This window comes from Oryzias latipes, chromosome 21 (assembly GCF_053564925.1).
Source record: "Oryzias latipes strain Hd-rR chromosome 21, Olatipes_Hd-rR_3.1".
In the NCBI taxonomy this organism is placed as follows: domain Eukaryota; kingdom Metazoa; phylum Chordata; class Actinopteri; order Beloniformes; family Adrianichthyidae; genus Oryzias; species Oryzias latipes.
This window is the reverse complement of record NC_136257.1, coordinates 26589325-26602513: the sequence shown is the minus strand read 5'-3', so window position 1 is coordinate 26602513 and position 13189 is coordinate 26589325. Positions and strand designations below refer to the sequence as shown.

General features: G+C 38.9%; 1 protein-coding gene across 5 annotated transcripts in view; it reads left to right on the top strand.

Annotated features, from left to right (window-relative positions):
- Positions 1–6784: 6784 nt before the first annotated feature.
- Positions 6785–13189, top strand: part of mid1 (midline 1) — a 29247-nt gene continuing 22842 nt past the window's right edge. Inside the window, exons 1-3 of one of the 5 annotated variants that reach the window (XM_020713050.3) lie at positions 6800–6923; positions 7438–7539; positions 7641–7743. The gene's annotated coding sequence lies outside the window, so the exon portion shown is untranslated. Of the gene's footprint in view, positions 6924–7437; positions 7540–7637; positions 7744–11293; positions 11444–13189 lie in introns of those variants that run through there. The other 4 variants (XM_011489845.4, XM_020713048.3, XM_078939802.1 and 1 more) reach the window with 4 other exon arrangements.

Sequence of the window (13189 nt, the reverse complement as noted above, 5' to 3'; positions counted from 1 at the left end):
AGCTTTCAACAGGCAGCTTTGCTCATTCTTCAAACTTGTGCAACACACAGGAAAACATGTGGCTGAAAAATGACTCAACCACAACATCAGGACTCACAGCCGCCAGCTGTTTTTTTTTTTTTTTTTTTTTTTTTTTTAATCTGACTTGTCACAAAAACCTGTGCACTCACAGATTCCTTTTAATTCTTAGTAGAGACTTTGTTCCACTGAACAATCACCAGGCATATGCTCGGAGAGCTGATATTTCACAGCATATGTTACGTGAAGATATGTGTGACAGACAGACATATGGTTATAAAAATGAATGTGCCACAAGTGCGGAGTTCCACCAACACTGTGGCAGTTTAAATTTTTTTTTTACGGAAGACCTATCAGAAACAAGTTTATTATAAATTTTTTAATCTTATTTTATTGACAATAAACATTTGTAGAGTGGCTTTGTTAACAGTCTGTTTACTCTGATTACAGAAAAACTAATTTTGCTGCAGATGAAATATATGGAGCCCTGGATATGACATAAAAAATAATACATTGTTCCCTCAAATAAGCATTTTGTGCACACAAATTACTATTTTATGTCCGCAAGTTAGTATACTGTACACACAATTTAGCATTCTTTGTGCACAAGTTAGCATTTTATGTGTGCAAGTAAGCATTTTGTGTGCACAAGTTAGTATTTTATGTGAGCCAGTGAGCATTTTGTGTGCACAAGTTAAAATTTCGTATGCACAAGTTAACATTTTATGTGCACAAAAATACTAACTTGTGCACACAGAATGCTAACCTGTGTGAAAGAGATGCTAATAAAATTATAATTTGTGTCTACAAACTACCACACGAAATATAATTTGTGACCACAAAATAGTAACTTGTGACTACAATATACTAACTTGTGCACACAAAATGTCAACTTGTGCATACAATATATTGATTCGAGCACACAAAAAGCTAACTTGTGCACAGAAAATGCTAAGTTGTGCATACAAGATATGAACTTGTGCACACAAAATGCTAACCTGTGCACACAAACTGGTTTGCAGAAATTGCTAACTTGTGCGCCCATAATGCTAACTTACAAGTTAGCATCCTGTGTACACAAGTTAGCATTTTGTGCACACACAATGCTAACTTTTGCACACAAAATGCCTATTTGAGGGAACAATTTATTTTTATTTTTTTATTCTCATGTCCAGGGCTCCAAGCGAAGTATTGTTTGGGCCACTCTGCCTGCATTATCGAGTGTTACATTTGGACCTGATGTTCTGTTTCCTGACCCTGTTTCTGACTGTTTGCCTGCTGCCTGCCCTGAATCTCACCTGGATCCTGACTACCCCTGTTACTTCTCTGATACTCTTATTGACCCCTAACTGGCTGACCCCGATTTAGCTTTGTGGACTTTAACCCTTGTGCCATCCTATGACCCCACCCTCACGTTGACGTGTTCTCCCTACCATGACACAGGTGGATAAAGGTGAAGAAGATCACAAATCATTGAAGAAAAAAGGTTCAGCGCACTGTCTAGTGGGGTCCATATGACCCCACTCCCAATGTTAAAGTGTCTAGGATAGCACAAGGGTTAAGCTAGGCTGATAAACCTGCTGCATTTGGAACCATCCATCAGCTTGTTCTTGTGACAAACATCTTATTTAGTTATTATCCTGTCAAATTCATCTTCTTTCTCTCAAAAGCAGAGCAAAAAGGTTAAACGCTCAAAGGAGGAGGGTAAAAACAAGGACTTAGATTAGAATGTGTTTTAGAGTTTTGTGGGATATTTTTGTCCATGAGGTGGAATTTTTTTGTTCAGATGATCAGCACCTCTAAATTAGGTTCTTCCTTATACCCTCACTCCGCCCTCTACACATCTGGTTTAACGGCTTTAAAGTTACCTTACAACCTTGTATAGAGATGGCCTGCTGGAAATGTGCTGATGTTAGGCAACTCGTCATGCCCAGAGGAAGCACAAAGGTATAATCATCCCGCCTCAACAGGTGTGAAAGTCCCCTCTCATCAAACTATACTTCTTTTTTTCCCTACGTGGAAAGAGCCCATTGGAAAAAGACTGAGAAAACAGATGAACAGATCCTCACCTTTTTTTCCTTGATCTCTACAAAACTATATTACTACAGAGCCCGTGTCCTGACATTAAAAAACTAAAATATAACTCGTTCCCACATAGTAATATCTTGTTCCCACAAATTAATATCTTGTTCGTACGAAATAATATTCCGTTCCCACAGGATAATATTCCGTTCCTACGAAGTACTATTTCGTTCCCTCGAAACAATTAAGTTGTGCGAACGAAATAGTGTCTTGTTCCTTCAAAATAATTTTCCGTTCCCACGCATTAATTAATTCGTGCAACGAAGTAATTATTTACATCATAAGTCATTCATAAACATGGATTGCTGCTTCGCCTACCGGACATAGCTCCTAGCTTCATAAATACGGATGTGAGCAATAGTTGGATTTACAGCAGATACCTTCACATATCTGTCTGTGTGTGTCTCATTACATTGGATTAAAGACACGGAGGATGTTTAGAGATCAGATTTATTTATTTTAAAAAGCTCTAAAAAAGCATCATACTCGTTAGCAGTCACTTTACATCCGAAGGCTAGTAGGCTGCATGCTACGCATCCCATCATGCATCACGCATCACAACCAGCCAATCATTTGTCTTGTATAACTGTGTCCCTATAACTGTAGTTATAAGGACACAGTGATTGTTCTTGTTGCAATATGGGGAAAACGTGATGCACAATGGGACACGTAGCATGTAGCCTTCTGGCCTTTGGATGTAAAGTGACGGCTAACGAGTATGATGCTTTTGTAGAGCTTTTTAAAATAAATAAATCTGATCTCTAAACATCCTCTGTGTCTTCAATGCAATTTAATGAGACACACACAGGCAGAAATGTGAAGATATCTGCTGTAAATCCAACTATTGCTTACATCCGTGTTTATGAAGCTAGGAGCTAAGTAAGTCCGGTAGGCGAACCAGCCAGCTTGGGCACCCCTAGATCTTATGATGTTTTTCGGAATTTTATCGAGACAGTAATAGATCGATAATTCTTGTTTTTATTTTCCCCCTCTTGAACAAACGTGGGTCACAGACACGGATGTAGCGGCAGAAAGCGGTTTTTGCAGCAGGATGGACGGAGAGGGTACCAGGATGTGAATGAACCCAGACATGAAAATGTGATTACCGACGCTTTTGTGCTTTTTAAAATAAATAAATTTGATCTCTAAACATCCTCCGTGTCTTCAATGCAATGTAATGAGACACACACAGACAGAAATGTGAAGGTATCTCCTGTAAAACCAACTATTGCTCACATCCGTGTTTATGAATGCCTTATGACGTGAATAACAGGTTAATGATGGGCTAGGTAGCATGTAGCCTACTAGCCTTCGAATGTAAAGTGACTGCTAAAGAGTATTTTAATAAAAAGACAAGTCCTGAATATTATTATTCCTATTCGAACCTAAACTACAATATCCATACCGCACCCGAATGCCGGCAAGACAAGCTAAAGAGCTCTGCGGCGGAGCTAGGTGCTATATCCGGAGAATCGCTGCGGTGTGGCGAAACAGCAAGCTTGGGCATCCTGAATCTAATGATATTTTTCTTATATTCATTGAGACAATAATACATTTATCATTCTTGTTTTTCTTTTTCCTTTCTTGAACATTTGTGGGTCACAGAGACACGGAAGGTACCGCTGAATGCGGCTTTTGCGGCCGGATGGAGAGCATATCCGTGTTTATGAATGACTTATGACGTGAAAAATTATTATCTTGTTCACACTAATTAATTATTTCAAGGGAACGAAACAGTGTTTCGTGGGAGCGGAATATTATCTTGTGGGAACGGAATATTATTTTATGCGAACAAGATATTAATTTGTGGGAACAAGATACTTTTTATTTTTTTAATGTCAGGACACGGGCTCAGTACATTTCCATGTGGTTATATCTTTTATACCGATTCAGTGTAAACAAATTTACTGTTTCTAACAAGTTCAATCTTATTCACATTTCTAACAATCTCAATTTAAAATAATGATCCCACGTTTAGTTTTGAACATTTTGCTGGGAATCTGTATTTAAAATAATTTGACATCAGGCAAGAAAGAACAAGACTTGGGTTCAAAACTATTTCAAACTTTAACTGCTATGTCCTCTCATGCAGAGTAGAAACAAATAAAAGTAATACAAATGTAACTTTTTAAATAATAAATACTTTAGGAGAGAATCTACATTGTTTTAAAATTCTGGAGGTCATTTTCATCACTTTTGTTTATTTATTTGTACTGTTTTTTTTGTGCGAAGTAACCCCTACAATGAGGGAAATCTTCTAAAATGGTGAAACAAGTTTCTTTGTGTATCTCTTCATGAAATCTGGAAGCATTTCCGGACAGCATGGGTTTCATCCACGGTGGGTTTCAGTTTAAAATCTTTGTAACTGCTTCACATCATACTTATTTAAAACCAAACATGTTCGCCTTTGATTTTGAGCTGAAATTAGATCAGAGTTTTGGATGTTCAAATGTCGTATGCTCCCCTCCGGCAGCTTTTTCATCCAACTCCCAGAGGTCGGCCAACAATGGCAGGAACGAATGTTGTCTGAGGCAGTCGAGAGAAGAAGCTCTGCAGCCGCTTGTTTTCATGGATTAACAGAGCATCCAAACCCAAGATGACATCCAGGTGACATCTGTTTTAGACAGATGTCTAGTTTTCATAATTAACTGTCCTCAAGAGGTTTTGCTCATGATACATAACCTAATTTACTGCTTCCCATCTTGTACTATTATTTAGTAATAAAATGCTTTTCAGCTTCATCCGTTGGGTTCTTCGTGTCTGCGTTCAAAACAACCTGCAGGCAGGGTTTGGGAAGTTTCACAACAAGTGTCACAAGCCTGTTTCTAAAACTTGTTTGCAGACAAAACTGCAGGGTATAATTGGAGTCATTGTAGAATGGGTTTGTCGGCGTTGGTTTTAGGACTCCTGCTCTCCTGGGGCACCTTTTCCTAACGCTTCTGGATGTTTTTCACAGATATTAATATTCAATAATTTATCTAGGAATAAAAAAGGTCCTACTTGGCTGAAACATCTTGCTTTTTCACTTGAGGGATACACACCCAATTTCTAAGATATGATCTCGTTATAACAAGTGGAGAATTGTTTTCCGACTGACTCATCTATCTTGTAGGATGAATTCTCATAAGGGTGGAGAAAACCAATTCTCTTCTGCCTAATCATGTTTTTAACCTAACCTTCACTTTTTTTGTCTGACTGCTGTGAGCCTCAAGCATTCTTAGTCTGTAATAAAACAACAAACCGATGCACAAATAGTTTGCGTGACTGAATGAAATGTTTCACATGTGTTGGTCTGAATACATACGTATATATGCAAATTGTATACGTGTGTGAACATTAGTTGTATTGTGTGCATGTTGACATGTCTTGTATTTGAACATTATTGGAGCCAACAAGTATGTTTATAACATTTGAGTGTGTGTGTGGACAGGTCCCGCCCCTTTTAGATTTGTTTTACTTAGGAACCTGACTGTAATGATTAGAAACATCCAGCAACTTGTTGCTTTATGCTGCTTCACAGTTCTACCCCCCCCCCCCCTCCCTTCTTTAATCACCACCCCCCTCTCTCTAACATCCCTCTCTCTTCTTCCCTCCTTTTCTTTTCCATCCGGTCCAACCAAAGATTGTTACAAATATAAGTGAAATGAATAAAGTTTAGCCTACATTACAAAAGGGGTAAATTCAAATATACACCCAGTGTGTCAAAAGATTGTTAACCCTGTTGTAACAGTAAAATATGTCCTACTCAACAGGCTTTAAGCTCTCATCTCTGTGCTCAGCTGTTGGACAGGACAAGTTAAGAAAAAAAAAAACCCAACAAACCGAAAATGTAAAATTAAAAATAAAAACATATTTCTATCATTGGCCAATCACATTGGTGGTGGAAAATTGTGTAGGAAAGGCAAAGTTTGGTTTTTAAATTCAACGGGAAGGTTTAAAAAAGTGTTTGCTTTGAAATCTTTGATTTAAAAAAAATAATTCTGACACAACATTGTGATTCCCCTTGAAATAAATCTTTGTAATTTTCAAAAAGGTTTTAAAAAGTTGTAACATTTTTCATGATTTTTGGACCTTGTCTTTGCCCTTTATTTTTGATCTATACATTTATTATGTCTTCACATTTTTGAACTTTGATATAAAAATAACAACCTATAGTTTGATCTTATTTTTTGTGATGTTCTGCAGTAAAAAATACAAAATTTACCACTTGGAATGTATTTTTTTTTTGTCCAGCTTCAATTTTGGAATTATTACGAAATATAAAGAAAAAATATTTATAATAAAAGGAGCTGGGATTGTACTACTAAAATGGATTTGAAGCATTGTTATAAAAAACGATTTTAAAGATAAATTATTAAAGCAAGTTTGTAAAAAAAAAAAAAGGCTCCTAAAGGTCCTGCATCATAAGGGTTAAATTCAGCCTTTTTCTGAATGTGACAAGATTACCTCGTATTGTCACTGCAGACGAAGAAAAACAGGTGGAATACCTACTTTTTTGGGGAAGATTTTAGTATTAACCTCTGTGGATGACAAACAGCTTCCTACTTCCTTTCAGTGACAGCTTACGGCCGGATTAGTTCCTGCTCTCATTCTCCTGTATAAACCTGTAAAGCAGATGAAGGTGCAGTGTGTGTCAGGGCTGTGTGTGTGTGTGATAGTGAACTCCACTAAAGAGGTGTGTACATACAGAACACCTTCAGTTCTCTGTCTCCTGTCTGTCCTACCTCCAGGGAATTATAAGCTGTCTGAAAGTGGTTCTCTGTTTTAGTCTTTTTTTCTTTCAGCAGAGAGACCCAGAAGCCTTCACAGCTATGGAGAAGAAGGTAAGATCAGTTCAGGCATTTTTGCCCGGCTACTATTCAGGCTGATCAAGGACGAATGCGTCTAAAAATGGAGATTAATGACGGTAAAACGCTCAATTTATGTAATTTAGCAGGCACAAACAAATGGGTAAACAAGTATGAAAAGTGAAGACAAAGTACTAGAAGGTATCTTTGTCACTCTTTTTTAAAGCCCATGTTAAAAGTGGAGCCAAGCATATTGTCTTTGTAACACGCACCCTCTTGTTTGCACATGCATGACATCTGCTGACAGCTGAGTACAGCTCTGTTCCATCAGACTCCCCATAAAACAGCTGCAGACTGAGTTATTCATCTGGCAAACAGTTACTATAACGTTCTCAAAGTATAATAAAATGCTCAGTTTTGTGTATCTTTGAAACAATTGTTTATGGTTTTAAATGAGAAGCATTCCTTTGCTGTGGTGGGAAAGTAATGTCCCGGAGAAAACTGGGGCTCTGGGTAACTCATTTGCTTCTCTCTTTTGGTGAGCGTTTAGATCTGCTCTAAAACAACATACTTTTTGGAAGAAGACTTTCCTTGTGAAGAGATTTGCCCAGAGAACTTTCTTTGGAATTCATCTCTGATTTGTTGTTTGAAGGTAACCCCACCTTCCTGTTGATATTTAGCTCCTTTTTTCTTTAGGATCCACTCTGACTAATTGAAAACATGTTGTCTCTTGATGAACTGCTCCTTCAGCAGCTGTGAGTTCTCCAGGTTTGGGTATTTTGACAAGCTGCAAGTCGATTCTGGATTGTCCAAACATGGGGGGTTGTCTTTGTACATCTACAGTGTAATTCTGAAGGTATGTTTTCGAAATGTAGACTAAAGCTAAATACTATTAATGCAATGAAAGATTTTGGTTATTCAAGTACGTGAGTGACCACGTGTGTCTGCTTGTGTTTAGAAAACTGCTTAACTGTTATTTAAGGAGGGTTGCCTCTACAAATGTTTCATTTGTATCCTGAGAATGTCTCAGATTTGTGGAATGTGTCCAAGCAGTCCTGAAGGAATGCCGTGATGGGGGGATAAGTATTTAGCTATTCCACATTGGGTCAAAAATTCACAACAAAATATGTGAAACATTAGTTTTGTTTTAAGCTTGCAGGATTATCATTAAGACAGAAGGACCTTTGTGTGTTTTAATAAGATAATAAGATGTTCTGCATTAACAGCAGCATCAAAAATGCCTTGGACTGAGCTGGTTTGGTTACACAAACAAGCCTTTAGCCTGCACACAGATGACCCAGATTCAAACATCTGGGCTTCTGCCTTTGGCTTCACCAGTCTCCCTGGACATGTGGAAACAGCCCACTACAGTGAATGTTTCAGTCCCCACAATCTTGTTGAGATCTGAGAATTTGGAAGTACTCTCATGTCAAAGAAGAAAGAACATGAATATATGAAACATCTTTGTTGAAAAAGTGGACCTGCTCTGGATACATGGCATATTTAATCCAGCCTGGCCAGGTTCAGCATCAGTTTAGTTTAAGGGTTAGGAGCTAGCTTTCAGACTGGACAGAGACGGTTAGGGCTTCATCTGCCTCATCTATGATAAGATCTGATCATTCATAGTGAATATGACACTGCGCTTCTGCAGCACTTCCTGCAGAAGCTGGAAGCAATTACAGACTCCTCCAAGCAGCAAAAGAATGCAGAAGGAGTTCACCCCTCTCCGCTTGTCTGGGATACATCTTTTTTTCTTCCCTCTATTCCTCAAAAAGAAAAAAGGAAAGGCCACTGCAGTCAGGCAATGCAGATGTGGTGTGGACCAAACACAACATATGACTTTTTTTTTCTTTCAAAACCCCTTCAAGGATTTGTCTCAGTGAAAATGCAAAACACGGTTAAGTGTTTCAGACTGTTGTTTTTAACCATAACCTATCTGTATTTGTAAGTGATAAGGAAATGTGGCCATACTTGTTAATACTTCATGACCTTATAAAATGACATATATTTTGGAAATTCCTGTGCATCCTCCTTTTTTTAATGGCTTTCTGGCATTTGACAAAAGACCAACTCCGATGAAAATTGTGGTTTTAATAAATTGAAAAATTCAGCTTTAATTTGCATTTCAGAGAATTTCTTCATTCAAATAAATCGTGAATCAGCAGGAGACGAAAATATTGAAAAAGAGATCATTTGTTATGTAAAAAATATGCTGGGTCGACCACAAGCTCCCTGATATGGTCTATTTTGATGCATCCACTTAATTAAAAAAATTACATCCATGTACGTCTTTGTTTTTCTCGTCCGAGCTGGGATCTCAATCAAAACTGTACGACTGGATTGCACCGATAATGCCCGCCATTTTTGTTGCACCACTAATAGGGGTGTGTATTGGCAAGAGTCTGGCGATATTATTTGTTTCAGTCAGACAACTCTTGCACTAAGAAACATTTATTTCACAAACTTAATTTTCACATTCTTTAAGTTGGCATTCACATCTTTTTCGTTTTGGCATAAGGCTCCGTTCAATTTCATGAGATACTTTCCATAAAACTTTCGGGTAACAAAAGCCCTTAACGGAGCCCACAGGTGGAAGCCGGGGAGGATGGAGGGTCGAAGAATGAGCGCGGAAGGTAAGAAAGAGAATGAACAACTGCGCACCTGGGCTTAAATAGGACGCTGAGCAGGTGAGTTAATTGACTGAACTGCCCTAGGGAAGTAATCTGTAAAAACACTGCCGAGTGTGCCTGCCTGAAAATCCGACGGGTCGCTCATTTCACCACAATTCACCACAATTTGCTTTTCACATGGTACTGGCAGCAATGTGGCACCGAGTTTCGGTTGAGTATCCATCCCAAGCAAAGTAGTACATGTCTCATTACAACAAAAACTGAGAGGCTGACTGAACAAATTTTCTGTTGTTTAGTGCAGTGTAGAGCTGCTGAAAGAAGCTCAGTGTGCTGCCAACTGGGGGTTCAAGTGGAAAACAAGAATCAGACACTGAGGGGCACTCTCAAATAGTTAAATAAATATGGTCAAATGAATATTTGATCGATTTGGTGATATATCGCCAATTTGATTTTTTTTCCCCCCTACAATGTTAAGTTGGAGGTGTGAGGGGCTGTAAGATAGTGAAAGAGCATGTAAACAGAGAAGTCTCAGTTATGGCTGATGGGTAGGGGGGTTGGGGATACTCCATGCCAACAGCCCTGCCCACAACTAAGAGGTGAATTTTCAATGCAGCAGCAAGCTGCTCTGTAGAAACTAGAAAATAGACAAGTTTATTTTTATTTAAGCTAAAAATAGCACAATCATGTAAAAAAATAAAAAACACTATGAATACTTTTAAAAATAGCTCAAAAGACAATCAAAGTGTGTCTTTACCACTGTGTTCTTCAGTATCTTAAGTTGAATTCAGCTTAAACTCTGAACTCCAAAGGGGTCAGTGGGACAGACCAAATAGTAGAGAACAGCAGTGACAGCTGATTCTGCTGGTAGCAGAACCAGGACACATCATAACTAGAGGAAAGGAATCAATGTCAGGTCACTGCCCACAGCACTTCTGCAGGCTGTGCCAGCTAATCATGAGGCACAGTAAATCCATGCAGACACTGGCTGATGTCTGGAGAGTGTGATAAAATGCTCCAACAATGAAGACGGATGGAATCTTCTGCCTATGCTAAAAAGCAGCTCTCTCTTAAATCGAGTAGATAAATGGCAGTGTGTGTTCATTTGTTGTGCTCATTCATCTGACCGATCCGTGGATTGATAGCGTTACTTAAAATGGGTTCAAAAAAACAATTGTATGTATCACACAATTAGATTTTGTTTTTGATTGTTTTTTTTGTTTTTTTATTTTTTCCCAATCTTAGTGTGCAGACATTACTTTCATCCTGCTGTTGTTAAAGTGAGGAAGACTTTGGACAATCCAGGTGACTAAAATCATAACCTCTGAAAAAAAGTCAATCCTAAAGCACGCTCATATAACTCAATTAAGCACACACGTTTACATTTTGATTTGTTAATTATCTGTGATCTGCTTTGTATCACAGATGGAGTGAAGGGATAAAGAAAGGATGAACAGAGCTGTATATAAAATGTGACAATGCACCATTGCCCTGGAGACTGGTCCCATCTGTTTGAGGCCTGCCTGTGTAGTTAGAAACTCATCAAAATTTGGTCCCTGAGGTTTATGCCCCCCCCCCCCCCCCTTTGTCTCTCCATTTGTTACCCCTTTGTCTTATCGCTGAGAGGGTGGGGAGTCAGGGGTTACCTCAACCCCAGAAGGGGGAGAATGATGGGTCCAAGGCTTAATGGAAACCGTCTTCATGAAATGGCCCAGTGGAAGTGACGCTGCTTGGGCATGATTTATGCTCGCATGAGTGTGCGGTTGGGTGGGGAGCTTTAGCAGCAAGGGTGGGTGTGTGAAAGAGACCAGCCAGGATGCTACTGTATGTTTTGTTTGTTCTATCGTCCATGTGGAGCAGAGGAATCAGCTGTCAATAAGAGTGACATTTTGGACCTATGGTTCAGAAGATCACTTTGGATTTTACCATGTAAGTCTATTTATTATGTTTTTTCTACTAGTGACATCCAATTGTTTCCTTCTGGTTGTTGTAATGCAGCTTGTTCTTCAGCAATTCTTCAATCTTGTGGGCTTCTTTGCCAAAAGTGCAATATCTGACAGGATTTTGGAATTTCTTTGTAAACCTTGGAATGTTGCTAGTCTCCATTTGGGCAAACGCCAAGCATAAAACTAAAATCCTACCTTGACAATTAAGAAGAAGCAAGGTAAAGATGTTTAGTTTCTACTTCAAAAAAGTACATTTTTTTTCTCAGTCAAATTACATAACATTATAATGAGTCTGTTTTGCTGCAGCTTCTTCCAGCAGGGCGTGCCTGGCCCCTTTCAGGCCTTCCCTCCAACTAATGCAGCTTGATGTCCCAGCCGTCACCAAAAGAACTGCCTCAGGCACCATGCGGCCTTATTTAATGGGAATGAATATTCATTTGTCTGGAATAATTGTTGTGACAGTGCTGTTATTTATTGATAAGGGAGGATTCTGGGATGTACAGTATAATGCAATGTTTTGCCTTGAGGTCATTTTATGAGAATTACACCACAAATATCAGCATTATCACTGCCACTAACACAAAAACATTAAAATCCTTTGTTATGCGTAGTGGAGCGGATCTACAGTCTGTTTGTGTTTGTTTATGACAAATTGATCAATGTAAAAAAAGCTAAAAAAAACATTTTGAGGAACTAATTAAATGCAAAATGTAGTTTTACACAGAATTTCAAGGTTTCAAAAACCCAACACAATGCAATTCTAATCCAGGATCAATTTCAGTTTCCAGGAGACGAGGTGGGGACAGTAGCTAAAACCACAAACCAGACAAGTGGTGTTTTATAGAGGATAAAAACAGAAGCAGACAGTTTTTTCCCCATCCTATGTTTATTACAGTTCAAGGAAGGGCGTGACTTTGGTTTGACCTAAGAGCGTCAGACTCTTTTCATTGGCTTTTCATGCCATGGTGACTCTATAGAGTCCATGTAAATGTAAGCTTTATGACATCCTATTGCAGTGAAATGAATCTCTGAGTAAGAGCAATACACCGAGGCAGACAATTTATGGATGTTAAATGGCCTTGGGCACAGGCTGCAGCAATTCTCTTTTGATTTTCCTGCTGATGAAAATGACAAGGAAGGAGGTGTACATTTTAAGGACTGATGGGAGAATCATGCACCTTTGCTGTCTGTGTGTTTTACACGTAAAATGGATTTGGGCTATGCTGTTCACAAATCCATTATTCCGTTGCTAATGAGTGCAGGTTGAACCAAAGCATGGGCGTTTTATTCTGCAGTTTGTTCTCATGTCTCCTCAGTCAAAGTGTTTTGTTGTGCTCAAAGCAAAGGCGAGGGATCTCTTTCAGGTTGTCGAGCTCGCAGTGTCTCCTCGCATTTTCTTGGGAAAGGCAGAAGACTCTAGATTGGCACTGGCCGTTTAGAAGGAAGTGTGTTGTGAGAGAAGGCAGTAGGCTTGACTGAGAAACAAACAAGCTGTGAAGAGAGAGCTGAGGGTTTGCCAGTGAAAAGATTAGAGTGGCATTTGGCTCAAACTCCAAAATGCATCACTGCTCGTGCCACAGCACCATGGCAACGAAAGCTTTATGCTTTCTTCACAGTCCCCCCGCTGAGGGTCCAGATTGTTCCAAAGAGTCATTTAGAGATCACTCAAGCTGACCACAGCATTTATAGGGTTGCACATTCTCAACAATAATACCTTATTCTTAAATGT